At 36.1% G+C, this 17,112-nt stretch overlaps 1 long non-coding RNA gene across 1 annotated transcript in view; it reads left to right on the top strand.

Moving 5' to 3' along the window:
- LOC112473512 overlaps positions 1–13,664 on the top strand; it is a 29,806-nt gene extending 16,142 nt beyond the window's left edge. The window contains exons 5-6 of the long non-coding RNA XR_003044038.1: positions 10,182–10,266; positions 13,043–13,664. This is a non-coding gene — a long non-coding RNA (uncharacterized LOC112473512). The remainder of the gene's footprint in view (positions 1–10,181; positions 10,267–13,042) is intronic.
- The last annotated feature ends 3,448 nt before the right edge of the window (positions 13,665–17,112 follow it).

The following is a 17,112-nucleotide window of genomic DNA, read 5'->3' as shown; positions in this document are numbered from 1 at the left end:
CAAATCAATCAATCTCATGTATTGATCACCCACTAGAGGAAACTTGTGGGGAGATTTATAGAAAGAAAGAAGATATGATTTGCACACCAAGATCTTATGGCATTATGTATGTGTATTTGTGTTTGTGAAAAATATTAGAGTAATAAGCTAGTGAGTACAGTGTAAGTAAATACCACTTCATTAGGAAGGTTCAGATGAGCCCTGGAAATGAGTGAGCCATGGGTCCTATCTACAGGGCAGGGCAAAGAAATTTTCTCTCTTAATAGCTCTATTTCTTCTTCTGAAATGAAATACTAATATCTAGTTTCTGGCTACTTGACAGGGCTGTTGCAAGGCTTGGTTAATTTTTGTAAATCTTTCGAGCTCCTCCAAGATGAGGTGTATGTTCTCGAAATAGGAGGTACTAATAGCAGCCATCAGAATGTAAACAAAATTGAATTGAGCTGCAGTCATTTTCTGAGGAAGAAACACAAATGATCATAAAGCTTGAAGCCCACACTGGGTCCATCACATTGACCATTCTTTAAAAGGCACCCTGGGTCTCACATAGGACATTGTGACAGCTCAGGCCCTGATCTCGAATGAGACAATTCAGGAGACTAGCTGGATTTTACAAAATTTAATTTCTCAGCTGATTACTATGATTAAGAGCCCATCTGGCACAGCCCATTTGTGAGTTATATGTATGCAGGGAAATAGGACTCTAGTAAAAGCAGAGATCTAAGAGAGAGAGAGAAAAAAAAAGCACATTGGGGCCAGTACCATTTTAGAACCCTCTGATAAGACATTTAAATAGGAATTTCATCATATTAACATTAGTGAGGACAGTAGGCCATATGTTGTAACAAAAGCAGTTAGGGAGCAAGTGTTTCTCTTTCTCAGGGCCATGGGTCTAGAGGGGTTATGAACATGCTAAGAAGAAAATCCAGCTCTGGGTTTCAGCAGCAAGATATCAACCTCTTTATCTGCAAACTCATGGAAACTAAGCAGTAGCTGAGGAGACATATGATTGTACTTCTACACAAGGATGGTGGTAATAATTTAGGATAAAGGATACCCTTGAGCTTGTGATCCCTTTGCTCTCATCCCCTCAAAGGAAGCTCTTAGCAAGGGGTGGAGGAAGCCATATGTTAGCTCTCATATCGCCATGGCCCCTTTAGTGTAACTGCAGTCGCAAATCAGTCCACAGGCTGATGAGCACTAATAAGTCTTACAGATGTGCAAAAACCAAGGTTATGATGTTCACCTGGCTCCCAGATGGAATTTTTCTTAATTTTCTGATACCTAGGAGATCTTATGTAAACTTTTTTCAGAATTTGTATTGTATTTTATTTCTGAGCTCAAACCAGGCTTCACCCTTAGAGGGCGAGCCTTTAGGTCTTCTTGAAAATCCCTAACTCAAAGGTTGAGATTTCTCTCTCTTGTGGTCACCAGTTCTGCTGGGAGCTCCAAGTCCATGAGGAAAACTCATCAGTGATTTGATCTTAATCCCTCACTGTATGTACACAGGTTCACTGAAAACATCTGGCAGTCCTGACCCTTCCTGTCCATTTGCCAAGTGTATTGAAGTGAGAAGGAATTGTAGAACCCATTTGTAGTCCTCTGTGGTGACAGAGGATGGACTAGGTAATGGTCTAACTTCTGGAGAACTAGGTAATGGTCTGTCTATTTGACTCAGTCAAGAAAGAATTGATGACCTCCCTTCAATGATTAGAAGATCCCTACCTTTTACAGGCTCTTATGCCTAGTTTCTTAAGGCTGAGGCTGGGAAAGTATCCTCTATCTCATATCATAAATCGGAAAATAAAGCTGGCTTCTCCGCAGGTTAGAATTAGTATCCACTTGCCCTTTGAAAGAATCCCACTTTGTCTCTCGGAAGGTGGATTTCACAACTCAAAACATAGAATTCTGCAGAGAAAGCTACATCAGTAGAAATGAGAAAGTCTCTGATGCAGTCCCCTTAGACCTCTGTTTCTGAAAAGGAAATTTAATTACTTGGGCCATAGACTAAATTTACCTTTTTGAGTGGCAGGAGTTTATTAGTGAATCTATGAATTTATAGTGACCTCACTTACAATGATGAAGCTTCCTCAGAGACTAAAGTTTTCTGGTGAAGTCTGTCTGTGAATGATTGTCCTGAATAAAGGACAAGTCTATTGATTTTAGGTCCTGTTCAGTCACAGTTGTCTAGCCTCATAAAAAGAGGGAGCTTGGCAAATTCTATGTTGTAAGATGGGATGCATGCAGGTCTCATCACAGTGCCTTCCCTTGCTCTGGTTTGCCCTCAGCCAGCACCAGGAACCTCCCAAGCTTCCCTGGAGAAATGGTAATGCTCATCTAGTCCTGTTGTATTGCCTGGGGAGAAGTCTTTATTCTAAAGATTGTATGAGTAAAAATTTTAAGACTTATTTCATGCAAAGGAAAAATCAACTAGAACTCCTTCTTTATTAGCTAGAATGTCCAGATATATAATAACAACAATATACTTTCTAAGAATTCAAAAATTTACCACAGAGAGGCTGTTGAACAGTTCTTCTCCCTTGTCATGAGGAAGACAAAGAAATGCTGATATAAGAAGAGTCTGTGGTCACTCAGAAATGGCAAATACTTGGTACATCTCTTTCATCCCTAATCGACTTCCCCCATGACAGTGATAGCTTTCTGAGTGCTCATAAAACTCTTTCCTATTGAAATCAGATAGGATTTCATAATCCTTTTCAGTTTGTACTCCATGCAGCCCCTACCAGCCAGTCAGAGTTGACATAAAGGAATTAATCAAAAAAATAAAATAAAATAAAATTGTAAAAGGTGGCTTTTTGAATTCTTCAAGGCATAATTTAAGTATCTAAAGAAGGAGTTTTGGACTGTGTGGCTTTTGCCAGACTTTCTATTTACAAATTATTTAGTTGAGATTCAAGATTCAAGACACACCCTACCTATTCTTGTCTACCACGCAGAATTAAATGGGAAATATGATCCTGCTTTTATGAGCCATCTACGAGGTGTTGTCTGGTCTATATTAAATGTCAAAAATAAATTACTTATGTGAGATAAAAATACAGATATGTGATTATATTATGAATATTAACCCTATCCAAGAGAATGAGGTTAACTACTTTGAATGCCCCCTGAGGAACACTAGTACTTTTTAAATTGAACTTTAATAACCACATGCCTTGGAAATACATAGAAAATATGTAAACATTTTACACAGGATACCTTGAACTTGATGTCCTCTCTTCAAATCTTACATTTATCCTCTTCCATCCCATAGGTGAAAACAAATAAAATTTCAGTGAGCAAAAACAGTTACCTCAGGTAACGGTTAGATGGACTTTAGTCTAAGTGTAAATAGACTAAAATCATTTTGCAGAACCAAATTGTGACTTATATGTCACTCATGATCAGAGTTATAGTTGGATTGGCTTGACTAGAACACACTGCTGGAGACCTTTCTCAACCTTAATTGACCTCTGATGTCAATCTCAGATATGAGCATTTAGTTGCCTATTCTTTGGGATTCCCCAAGATGGCAGCTGCTATGTGGCCAGTATTTTCTATATCTTGGGATTATAGGTGATTCAAAATGGCTGACTGACAAATAAGGCAAAATGAGAGAAGGGGCACCACCAAATTCCTCCAGCCTGACCTAAGCTTTCTGTCCAGTTTAGTGTTGGCATTACAGTAATATATGAGCTTTGGAAAGACACTTAACTTTTCTCGTTGTCAACTCTCTACCGCAATATTAGTACCAACTGGACTTAGGAGACAATTACTAACTGACACGTAAAACATTTTGTGATCTGAAGCATTAGCTCATGAAAGATAAAGAAAGAAAACATTCTTCTCTGTGTGGGGCATAAGACTGAATTTCAGGGTGGATTAAGAGAAGGTAATTTTATAAAATGTGAAAAATATGTGCTCTCCGACCTCAAAGCTAAAGGTGAGAGATTTGTAAAGCAAATACTTAAAAAATCCATGTTAAAAATAGAAGTTATATTACTTTATGCTTCGAAGTGTGTCTGGGCAACATTTTAGTTTGCCGGACACTATTTATATGGCCATTTTTCTTTCTTCATCTCAAAGAAAAGACTCCTTAAAGATTTTCCAATATAATGTGGAAAGCTGTATTTTTTACTGAAAGTCATCTGAGTTGGCTCTTTATGCATCCAATGCAGTCTTTCATCCAGACTAACCTGCCATGTTAATGATTTATTTACTGATATCTTTCCTTTTTCCACAGAGGACTGGCAGGTTTGAAGAGAAGACAGGGGGTGATATAATAAAAGGTGTCTAATATGTTTTCTGTACTTTGGGAATTTGAGAAAGCGGTAAGACAACTTATAAAGGGTAGAATTTTTGTTATTGTTGTTGTTGACTATCTAGATGGAAAGAATCCTTTCTTATAGGACTAGTTGTTGCACTGATCATGTAATTTATTTCTTCTCTTAGATGATATAGGATCCTACAGTATCCTAGCAAATGTATCTTTACTTTAGGATGAAACAGCCTCTTGTTGCTAGCAGGAAGGACAATTAGGCCAACAGGTGACTAGGTAGGATTTCCTGGGATTCAGGCTAAGGAAGCTTGCTGGACAAATGAGAAAATGCAGGTGTCACTTGGCCAATCAGGCACAGGGTAATTTTTCAGTTACCTGCTGGGATAGGCCCATCTTACTTTCTTTATCAGGGTTCATTTTTCATTTTCATTGAATCATAATGGCTTAGTGCCACAAAACATCTGAGAATATACTTTGTAGGTAAAAAAGATCATAAAGAACTCCAATGATGCCCCTTTCCCTAAAATCTAGAGCTTGCTTTCATGGAATCATTTAAAGGGTAGGCAAGTAGGGTTAGTTGCAGGATAGTGTCTTTCTCTGTGAATGGCAGGAGCAAAATCTTCATCTTGCCAGCATGAATCGCCTGACTGCCTTACTTTAACTGAGGCAGTACAGCTTGCTTTAGCTTTGAAGTGTGAAAACCAAATAATGTTTGGCAAAGGGAAGAAATGGAAGCTGGAATAGCCTTCTTGGAGCATGAAGAGATAATCCCAGACCTATGCACTGAATGCAGAAACTTTTCCCATCCTCTTACCAAATTCCCTGACCCATGGCCACCCCTGAGGATTGTGACTAAAACAGCAGCAGGTTTGGTAGGTTATCCCTCACTGAAACTTTTCTGTTGTGGCTGGTGGCCAGACATTGTGAACTTCTTGAATTTGGGAAGAGAACATGCAGATGCCAACATCCAGCTACCTTGATGTGTGTCTTACTCTTCCGTTCATGATTGCAAAGCAGAGAACTACACGCGCACACGCATATAAACACACACACACACACACACACACACACACACACACATGCACACACCCCTAACTTTGGTTTGCCCCAGCACCCTGAGCAATAATTAAAGGTATTTATTGTCTAACCCCCTATGTCCTGGGGAAAATTTTAGAAATTTTAATACAGAAGGCTGAAAAAGAAAAATATTGGCTTCTACACTACAAACATCTCTGTCTTGAAAGAAAATGTTAAAATTTCCCCTAAATCAAATATTGATACATATCAACTCCTGCTGCAGGTGTGTCATTATGGGGTGAATTTTCTGCTCCTGAGCACAGATATTGGTTTGGAGTCTCTTCTCTGAAATTCTGGCTGTTTTAGAATCTAAACACGTTTGGTTTAGAGGTTTATGAATTGTCCTAGTTTGTTTTCAAAAAGCTGATCTCACTGGGACACCTTCCTGAGCAGGGGAATAGGCTTCCACTTTGTGTAGTACACTGCCTTCTGCAGAGGCCTGGGCCCCTACAGGGTATCTGCAATGATTCAGGCACTATTTACCTCTGCCAGAGACAAATAATTTTAATTGGGGATGTGGGAAGGGGAAAAGGCAAGGGCATAGAGAAAAGATGAAATCTACAGGCAAAGGGAAATTTCCAAAGGTAGATGTTTTACCTACCCCTGCCTCCCAAAAACAAAGCCTCCCAAACACGAAATCTAAGTATTCTTCTTTGTTCAACACCTATGTTTTAAAAATTCAAATTAAATTATCCTAATCTCTCCCTCCAACTAGTTATACACACATATACAGACACTTTTTAACTTGTTAGGTTTGAAAGATGATGATATATACAACCAGTGTGCTTTGCCAGTCTGCACGGTGAAGGCCAAGATTAATGCAGAAGGTTGGTGCAACGTTGCCGCAGAGCAGCGTGATCAGAATACAAGATGGAGCATAGGGGGAAAGGCCAAGAAATGTGTCTGTGCTTGGAGTTTACACAAGTCTCCTTAGCAACTTGTCTGAATTTATTTTTCCCTTAATGTGTGTGGGTTTCTTCCAAACCCTCAGTGAAATAGGAGTTGAGTATCTAACAGTCCCCCTATTTCTCTTCTATGAGGGTGAAACTATTTCACTTGGTTAACGAGCCTTTCTTTCCCTTACCAACTCTTCTCCCACCCTAACCCCTCCCCTGTTTAGTAGATCCTTTGCGTTGTGACTTTGTGCACTGTTGGTAACTTTTCAGAAATTCAAGTCTCCATGGGGGAGTGATAGAGCCTGTTTCTGATGGCCACAGCTGTGCAGATTTCTGCCACAGCCTCTCCTAGTACATGTTCTTGTGTGTGGCGTATGTTTGTGTAAATGTGCCTGTTTTTATGTTTGTAGGTATGTATGTGTGATATAAAAGGGGAGAAACAGCAGAGTTCTCTTCCTCTCTATTATTTTATTTTTCTGTCATGCTCTTCTCCTTTTCTATCTTTCATGCCCACCTCAACACACACAAGCACAAAAGATCCGTAATTCTAATCAGAAGATGAATATAAAGCTATTAGAAAAAAATCTGACTCTTAAGAATCTGTATGTAGGATTTTATGTGACTCGGCTCATTTCAGGGGACACAACCATAAATACTGCAATGGTTTTACCTAAAATTGCTTTGCCTTGAAATGGCTCTGGGGGAGTATAGTTGCTGCCTCATTGGAGCTGATGTTGAATATAAACCTTACTATTTCTCCTTTTTGCCTCCTCCCCTTTTAGAGTTGGGGGAAAAAAGAAAGAAGGAACCTAGCCAAAAATGTTAAGGTTTGATTTTGGCTCTTTTACAAACAGATGTTGCTTGTCATTCTGTTGTTATTAACCAGATTGGACCAAGCAGCAGTATGTGTTATGTGTACAAGCATGTGTTTGTATGTATGTGAGTGTGCACGTGTGCATGCATACATGTGTGCTTGAGAGGGAGAGAAAGAAAGAGAGAGAAGAAAGAGGACAGGCAAGGAGAAGAGAGAGAGACTTGAAGTGGGGGCTTTTTAGGGGAGTAGATAGAGGGCTAAACGGCAAAAAAGATCAATTTGGGGAAAAATTTAGAGCCAAAAGTAGGTAATATAGATTAATACTTTTTTCTTTCCAAGCTTTAATATGGAGGAGGTTATATAAAATTGTATTCCATTTGTTTGCTTGTTGTTGTTCCAAATGAAGAGGAAAATGTGAAAATCAGTAGACATGGACAGCCTTAGAGAAGAAAAGCTGACCTCTCCTAGGGTGAAGGGCAGAGAGAGTTAGTAGGCTATTCAGATGCTCCTTTTTCTAAGTGAATCTATACTCTGGAGTAAGGCAAATGTCTTCTGTTTCAGCTGAACTTTGTTTCTTGTGTTTGATGGTTGCTTCTTTTTATAAATATCATTGTGGAAGTTCCAGGCTTTTTTGTACTTTTTCCAGAACAAGAATCCCATTGTTATACAATCAAGGTTGTAAAGAAACACTGATGCTTTGGACATTGCATACCTCTGTTTTTGCAGGATACAAGTCATTTAATCTGCAATTCTTTTCCAAGCCACCCTTTACCTTCACTTAATTTGTAGCTTTCTAATAGAATAGTGGCATGCCTTCTCAAGAGCAAAATATAACTTTGAATATAAAAGTGTTATAGTTGACTGGCATATAGGAAGCCTTGTGCGGCATATAGTTTATATTAAAGAAATGACAGACATCTGATTTTTAAAAATATATACCTCGTTCCTATGTCAGAATCAACATCTATAATTTTTAAAATTTTAATTCTTAAAAAATATTCCTGGCTTTATTAACAATATAGCTAGAAAGGAAGTTGTAGGCTGGCATCATTGTTAGCATTTTAAAAAGGAAGAAAAACATCCTGAGCAAATGTATTTCATTCAAAAATGAAAGTAGTCTTTTTTAGCTAGCTGCACATGAAACAACTTGTAACTTGCAGCCTCTTTCTCTTTTGTTTCATTGAGTATATCAAAAGCAAATTTGCCTCCAGTTTCTCCTTCTTAAATAGTTGATCTTCATTATACATCTGTTGTAAATGAACATTTAGTGGATTTAAGATTGTTTTTAAATTACAAAAAAAAAAAACATTGACTACTCAATTAATCTAAGGGCATCATTTTTTTTTTTTTAGTTTAATCTGTCTTATTCTATCATGCCATTTTCACGTCTTCGTTCTTTAGTCAACCTAGCAACATTTTTAGTTTTTATTTTACGTAAAATATATTTTTAATATGAGGGGTGTGTGGTAGGGAGATTATAAACTATCAATTTCTAATTTTCCCTTTGCCTGAAAGGAACGTGAAAACCTTGGTGTTGCTTTGCCAGTCTCCTCCCTCCTCTACTCCTTCCTCGCCAGTTTTTCCTGGGTAGATAGGAATTAATTCACTTAAGCTAGCTGGCTTTGGTGCCAGAAGCCTCTGCATAGCATGTTTGAGAGGCATTCCCACAGTGGGGTCTGGTGTCCTGGTGGCGATATTATAGATGGATAAAGCATTGTGTTTTACATGGCACAATAAATTACACTTGGAGCAGCAATTGCTGGATGTGCCACTTTTGTTAAGGCTATTGGATCTTTCTACAAAAAAAAAATAAAATAAAATAACAAGAGCTGCAGAGGATGAGAGAAAAGACATCAGAAAAACTGAAAAGCCATAGGAAGACCGAAGACTAGCTGTCTCCCCTGCTTCATGAAATCAGAGTGAATGCCAAAGGGTAGATTTGAGCTTTTCTTTTTCTTTCTTTTGATTTCTTTCTTTTCTTTTCTTTTCTTTTTTTTCTTCCTCCCTCCTTCTCTCCTGTCTCTCTCTCTCTCTCTCTCTCTCTCTCTCTCTCTCTCTCTCTCTCTCTCTCGCTCTCGCTCTCGCTCTCGCTCTCACTCTCTCTGTCTCTCTCCTGTCTCTCTCTCTCTCTCTCTCTCTCTCTCTCTCTCTCTCTCTCTCTCTGTGTGTGTGTGTGTCTCTTTTCCTCCTTCCTTCCTTTATGAAAAATTATTCAATTGAATTGATTTATCCCCTTGAGACAAAGAAGTTTGGTGGATATTCTGAACAAGAGATACATCTTTTAAAAAGAAAGAGGGTGGAGGGCAGGAAACCTTTCTGTTGGTATCATTCTCCTGACATCCCCATGAATTTGGTGTTCGAGTCCATAGCTAGATAAAACTCAAATAGATCATCCATTTTGCAAGCAGCTGTGCAATGAGTTTCCTTCCATTGATAAAGGAACAATGAAGGAGAAATAAACCTTGTGTCTAAAATATGGGCAATGAAAGAACGTTGGAGAGGAAGCCAAGAATCCTGCTGTGGTGGAAGGAGGATAGATTCATGAATCCACCACAATCAGATATTCCACTTCTTTTCAACAGCCCTATTAGCAGAGAGAAATAATGATTCCTGAATCATTTCAGAATCAAAAAGCTAAACAATGTCTCAGTGATGCTACATTATGCCAGGTAATGATTGACCAACCTGATTATAACTTAACCACTCTTAATTATTGATAGCCTGTCTCTTAATCATATTTAGTGAATGAGTGGTTTGGTATAAAACACTGGAATTTGGGAGTATTCCAAGACTTCACATTCCTGTTTGATCACTTTTCTGGTAAAGTCATTCTCAAGTTTCGTTGGTAGCCAGGGAAATTCCAGGAAGAATGTGAAAGTTACTTATTTTCAGATACTTTATACATATGTTGTTTGGAAAATGAAGTAAACATAATGCTGCCCAGTGTTTTTCTAGAATTACTTTTATTTCAGTTTCTGGTGCTCTTTTTTGCTCTCTTTCTGGCATTAATTCTAATTTAGCTTTAGAAAAGAATTGGGTGACAAAAACAAACAAACAAACAAACAAACAAAAAAGCAAAAAATTGTGACCCATTTAAAATAATTTTATTTTCCAGACACAGGTGGATGGTTTGAAGATATTGGACTAGCAAGATGGCAGCAGGTTTAAAAAGTAAGATTTATAAGAAGTTACTTTTTCAGGTAATAGTATTTTCCTATAATTTCCTCAAATTTTCCATCCTTGAGTATTGCAATTTTTAGAGCATATGTGAATGATTTAATTATGAAGAATAACTGCATTTTAAACTTGATTTTTAAAAATAGCAACCAGTTTTATAATATTCATAGCCAGTAAGTAGAATGGTCATGACATTCAATTCTATAGAATTCAGAAAGTTTTTTTGAAACTTATTGCTTAACACTGCTTACTTCTTTCAACAATGATTGAGGCAGAACTTATTTGAAACCATCAGGTACTATCCTTAAACTCTCTGCTGTATTTAGTAATCGAATTTAAAAATATAAATATTAGAGAATTATCTCTAAAAAGTGTACCATGTACTCTAAATTCCCCAAAGACAGGGTTTATTATATAAATTGTGTAATAACAATATTGTGCTTTAAGTTTAGTCCTAGATTGGTAATACTGTGTGGCATTTTATGGAACTATCTTCAGGCATGTCCAGTGACTAAGATTTGCGCTCAACTATCATGTTATAAGAAGTTTCCTTTTAGTGTTATTGAAAGACTTTGTGCCAATTAATTTTTTTCATAACATAAATGGTATATTTGCTTGACAAATTGCCTTACTCAGTTTTTGTCATTGTTTACAGGCATTAACCTATATTTTTCAACTTAATTATTAGTACTGCTATCTAAGAGAGCCCCATAGAATCTTTCTTAATAAAGAAAGCCAAACTTACCTCTGAAAAGAATCCTTATTTTTCTCTTCAACATAAAGAAGGTTCTTAAAGGAGGTATTCAATTCATATTTTGTAAAATATATATTCCCAAAAAACCATCCTTCTATTAGGTCAGTATTTGACTTTCTTTTTCTTTTTCTTTTTCTTTTTTTTCTGCAGTCTAGGCATCTTCTGATTTCTCTTTTATTTTCTGAAATTAAAACTGAATTGTTTAGAAGTTAATGCTACAAACCATTTGGGATGAAAATTTCTCTCTGTCCTATACTTGGCCCCCGCTAAAAAAGGTACAGAGATGCCTCCCCATTGAAGTACAGTATTGAGCTCCTTCCTATGAATTTTGAGGGTGCAAATTTATGAAGGATGTGATACTTAAATGATTAAATGTAACATTTTGACAAATCTTTGGCCATTGCTAAAAAATAGTGTATTATATCTTTTTAATAAGTTTAATAATAACAATTAATTTTCATCACTTTGGGAACTTGGACCTATTCCTTTCTATTTTAATAATAGCTCCTATGTCACATGTGTTCCAGCAATCCTTAACAGTGTTCAGAGCGCCCATCCACGAATACCTCTGGCCGCATGCCTTTGTCAGAGGGATCAAAGGAAAATAAGAGGCTTTGAGTTTATTTTAAAATCTTTTATTTTAGGAAAAAAAATGAACATTTTTAAATAAAATAAAGATAATTTTGAGGTGACTGGTTTAGATTTCCACCTACTTCCACCTGTTTTTTGTTGTTTCTTTGGATCTAAAAGTCAAACCATGAAACTGCAACTAAATTTTGAATTTTGGCAACCTTAGCTTTAGGAGTGTGCTCCAAGCAATTGTGCCCACAGACAGCTCAGTCAAGATGGTATAAGCAGACAATGAAGTATCTATGAATGATTGCACCTCAGTCTCTGTTCGTCCTGCTATTGGCTTTCTGTATTCTTGCTTTCACCTGTTAGTTTATATAAGGGCCTGCTCTTTTCTCTGAATAATCCCCATATTTAGCTCCATCTTTTTTGTTATTAGTAGAGTCTCTGAGATTTTTTAAGAAGGAATGAATGTTTATATGTTGAGGCAAAGGAGATAGTATTTTTGAGAGTCAAGATCTGTAGACTTTGCTAACAAAAATAGAAAAGGTCTCTTTTTGGTTCTGCAAAGGAATGGAGGCATATGTTTTCCCCAACATCTACGGAGGGAATTATTTTGCTTTGCATCATGTGTCCATGAAGTGCTTATGAATAAGACTATGCCCTCAATGAAATTCACAAAAGGAGCCTCTAATAAAAGTTCGTTGCCTTGGAGGTTCCATTCTTACAAGAAGAACATTGGTTTTGAAGAAAAGATGTTATGTTGACAAATGAAATCTTTTTATAAGAAAGACTCAGAAACAGATTTATTCCCACATCCTCAGTTTGTGACAGAGCGATTTTACAATTTCTTTTCCGGTACACATTATATAAAATATGTTCATACTTGCTCAGTGTTGGTGTTTGGACCAATAATGGGGGTGGGGGTGAGAATAGGGTGGAAATAAAAATACTAACTTTTTCTGAAGATGAATCTTCTAATTTAATATAGCTAGAAATCTCCTCTAGAAGTTTTTGGAAAATACGTACAAACTTATTGGTGGTGCTTGCTAGTTTGTTTCAGCAGTTTTCCAAAATGCAAATGGAAAAGAAAAAATTCACTCTTTTTTCATGTAATTACAGATATTTAAAAGAATGAACTTGCATTTGTACTCTCATGTTTTTCTTCCTGCCCCACCCCCTTCCCTACAATTTAAAGAATTTTCTTTATTTCGATAATTTGCCATACTTTACCCAGATTGTGTGTTAAGGACTGAATAAATGAGTCTTTCATAATATTAAACAGTAAAATGATGAAGTTTACCTAAAGTTTACCAATCTGTAGCATACATGAAAACAAAGGGAAGTATGTGGGGAAAAATATAGAAGATGCCGCTTAACTTTTACTCTTTAAGAGCAGGATGAAGCCTTTCAATTTCTGGCATAAATTAACATACTCTTTGGTTGGACTAATGGTTTTAACGTTTTATTTTCAGACATGTCAAACCCCCAAATGAGAGAAGATACTGAGGCCTGTTGCCACAAACCCGTAGATCCGAACTTGTGGTGTTAGTCCACACAAGCTTGTGTCTATAGGTATGTGTCTGTTAGGCAATCTCACAGACCACAGGCTTTGCCTGTATGCCACTCAATATCCCTTCAAATTCCTTTGTTCTCCTTCTCTTCCCCTTCAATTCCTTAAGAGTGGTGGAAATGGAAAGAGGAGCTGATATAAAGGAAGGAGACCATTTGTTCTGGAATGGATGAGGTTCTTCAATTTACAAGCTTACCCTGAAGTCTCTCATCTCTTATAACTACTCTCAGCTATCAAATTAAAATACTAGGTGAGGCAGCAAGAATTCAGGTGACTCAGACAACTTTTTGTTGAGTGATGAGGAAATAGATATATAAACAAGAATTTGTTTTATTTTCTGTAAGCCTGACCAATTGTTTTCAGAGTTATGATTTTTTTTTTTTTTTGGAAATAACAAGGACTTATTTATAAGAACCATTTCACCTTGCTTTGGGCTGTATCTTGTAGCAATTATTCCTCACTCATTGTTCTCCAAGTACAGACAAATCGGTCCTTATCTTTAAAAATAAAATTAATGCAAAGAATGGATATGCTTAACTATTAATACTTCTGTAAATATTCAGTACTGTAAGACAAAAGAACTATTTATAAATAAGAAATAGCCTGTTTAGGTCCAACTTCATATTTGACCAGAGTTGTTTTATAAGTCTTCACCATGTTTAAAAGGCTGGAATGAAAATAATTTTATCCCTTTGCCTCTTAAATGTCACTATTGTGCCAAGATTGGAAAGCCAAACTGACTACAGATCAAAGCAAAACTGGCTATATTTATCTCATTCCAACAAAGTGAGCTGAAGTGTCTGTCTGTAAACAGAACCCAGGGTGAAAAGTTGATCCAATTTGGATGACTCTTAAACTTTTGCATTTCCTTTTGGTCAAACGTAGTACCAGGAATTCCCTTAAGATTTTTTTTTTTTGGTAGCCTCTTATAACAAAAAGAGTCAATATGAAGTAGTTATTGAGTTAACATCAGCAAAAACTTTGAAATACAAATAGATACATTTTATTTTATCAAATTATGTCTCCTCTTAAGAGCCAGACAGTTCAGAGATAGTTAGAACTCTTCTATCAAGAGAACAAACTAGTGATTACTAGATGGGAAGGGGGTTGGGGGACCAGGTGAAAAAGGTGAAGAGGAGATTAAGAAATTCAAATTACTAATTACAAAATAGTCATGGGAATGTGAGGTACAGCATAGGGAATATAGCCAATAATATTGTAATAACTATGTATAGTGCCCGGTGGATACTTGAGTAATAGGAAGAGGAAGGAAACCACTTGTAAATTATATAAATGTCTAACCACTATGCTGTACACCTGAAACTAATATAAAACAATATTAAATATCAACTTGAATTGAAAAAAGTATATAAAAATTAAATTTTGTATGTTAGAATTAGGAAGGGTCCAATATAGATCACATATGTTTGAAGGGTAGAATATCAAGCGCTGCAAATGCTAAACCCAGAAGATACTGTGTATATGCATTTCCTTTATTTTTGCTCTGCATAGCATTTAGGAGGGTTGACTGTAGATCTCGACTTCCAGTTTGCTAAATAATCATTGCTTTATTATTACACGATGGAACAGTACATCCAGAAGCGAAAGACTGTCCTCATTGGTGTCTATGTATTATGTATAATTGTTTGCCCAAGACCTTTATTGACCCACTAAGCAAACAATCTACTTGGTGGGCTTTACATGCCTCTTTGAAGTGGCTGACAGAGAATGGATAAACTGCTATCAAATTAAACTTGTACCTTCTCTGGATAAATACTTATACTTGATAAAGGCAAAATCACGTCTCTACTCATCGTCCCTTTAACCTCCTGTTAAGTGTGCTACAAGAGGGACCATCGAATTCATGAATCCAAAGGGACACCAAGCTGCCTATATTCCCTGTACAAACACAAAATGAAGACAACAGGATGGCCAGTAGGTGACTACCAGGTTGTTTCTTTTAAGAAGGGATTTTTAACCACCACCCACTCCACCTAAAGAAAAATAAAGATTAGGCAGAGTAGTCAATCTTTTCAAAGTTTCTAAAAGACCTAAAACATCATTATTATTTGATTCACCTGGCTAGAAAATATTCTGATAGAAAGCCCAAAGCCCCTGGACAATGGCCACCAAAAAAGAAACACAGGATATTAAATATTTTACATGATGAAATTCAGTAACTTTTCTTTCTTCAATGTTCATGAATAAATGATGCTGTAGATAATAATTATTCTTTTACAGATTCCTCTGAGTGGACCAAATGTTCTACAGAAAGCTATAGAATTTCAAGTTTTTCCCCAGAAAAATTCTAAAAAGATATTTCAGTAGTCATTACTGCATGGAGGTATAGACACAATGGGAATAAAACAAATTAGTTTTATTAAAATTCTCAAATCGTTACTATAAAAATACATTTATTAAGCTGTAACATAGGAAAATAGTTTAGATTTTTTAAATAGAAAAAATAATTTCTATTTTAAGAATTACATTTGATTAAGCAATTCACCCCTCAAAACCAGAGTTTGGGGAAGACAGGGGAGCTGGTATTCAGTTTTGGAAGGATCCGTTGTCTGTATTCCAAAATTAATAAATCGATTTCTCTATATGGAAAGAAAATAGTGTGTGTAGGATAGAATTAACTTTGTATTTTAAGTTAATACGATCTCTTATTTTTCAATGTGCTTACCAATCATTCCCCAATGTTTGTTAGATCTTATGAATCCTTGTCTGCTGACTATGATATTTAACCTCATCAGATGTCACGTAGCCTCTCTAATTTTGAAAGCTTCTTATGCCTATAATAGTGCTGGAATTTTACAGAGACATCAATATGAATGACTCCTCAAAAATTTCAAAAATTTATTAACATCTAACATAGTCATAAATTATGAGTTGGAATAGATTCATTTTTTTTTCTTCTGGTGTAGCCATATAGCTCTATTCATCCAGCAAACCTTGTAAATGCTTACTATGTGTTTAGCACTTTGCTAAAGATTGAAGTTATGACTCTTATTTCAAAACACTGCACTGATGATCTGGTCAGGAGCCCATTTGCAGAATTCCATACTGCAAACGTGCCATACTGACACGTTTTAATGAATCACATATTGTAATCATAACATTTGTACAACTTCCAAATACCTAATCAAATACAGAATATGTTTACTAATGGGGAGTCTATGCTCTTCCATAATTCCAGACACTTATAATATTGTTTGAAGTTCATTCTTACTTCATTTGGGGGTGGGGGATTTGCTGCTGGTAGCATTCAAAACCTCAATGATCAATAGACTGAGAGTCTGTTTACATGTATTCAGAATACCTTTGGAATAAACTTTTTGGAGGTTAAAAAGTATAATATATTTTCTGTACTTAAAATATATAACTACTATTCTCCTATAAAAGATAGTTATATGAATTTTTACTTCTTTTCAATGAGACTATTTATGACATCATTCCATATCATAATTGCATGTTGTTATCACATGCCTACAAATATTTACACTAATTATGTAATGAGCCATAATTGCACTAATACATGATAATGGGCTAAAATCAGTGTAAATAAACAAGGAAATTCACACAACCAAAGGAGTGGAGTATTGAAAGCCATTAGTATTTTAAGAGCAACATCCTTTTATCTTTGACGAATAGAAGAAGAATGTACATGGAGAAAGATGAATATTTCCACTTTCAGATATTTAAAAGCTCTGTAAGCTATATGTTTAGGCTAATATATTACCATTTTAGCACATAGAAACTTATCGTCTCTTTATTGTATCTTCTTTTTCTAACTCTTACTTGCCCCTCATTGCCTTGTTTCCCATTCATAAGGGTCTTTACAGAATAAAGCAAATGGTCAGTGCAAAGAAAATATAAGAAATTCAAATGCAAAGGAAAGAAAATATATTTTCTTTTAAAGTCTCAGTGAATATTAAATCTTTTACATAAGTGAGTATCTAGAGGCAGAGG

This window comes from Pteropus alecto, unplaced genomic scaffold (assembly GCF_000325575.1).
Source record: "Pteropus alecto unplaced genomic scaffold, ASM32557v1 scaffold479, whole genome shotgun sequence".
Classification (NCBI taxonomy): domain Eukaryota; kingdom Metazoa; phylum Chordata; class Mammalia; order Chiroptera; family Pteropodidae; genus Pteropus; species Pteropus alecto.
Note: the sequence above shows the minus strand (reverse complement) of the source record. Positions and strands in the feature narration are given on the sequence as shown.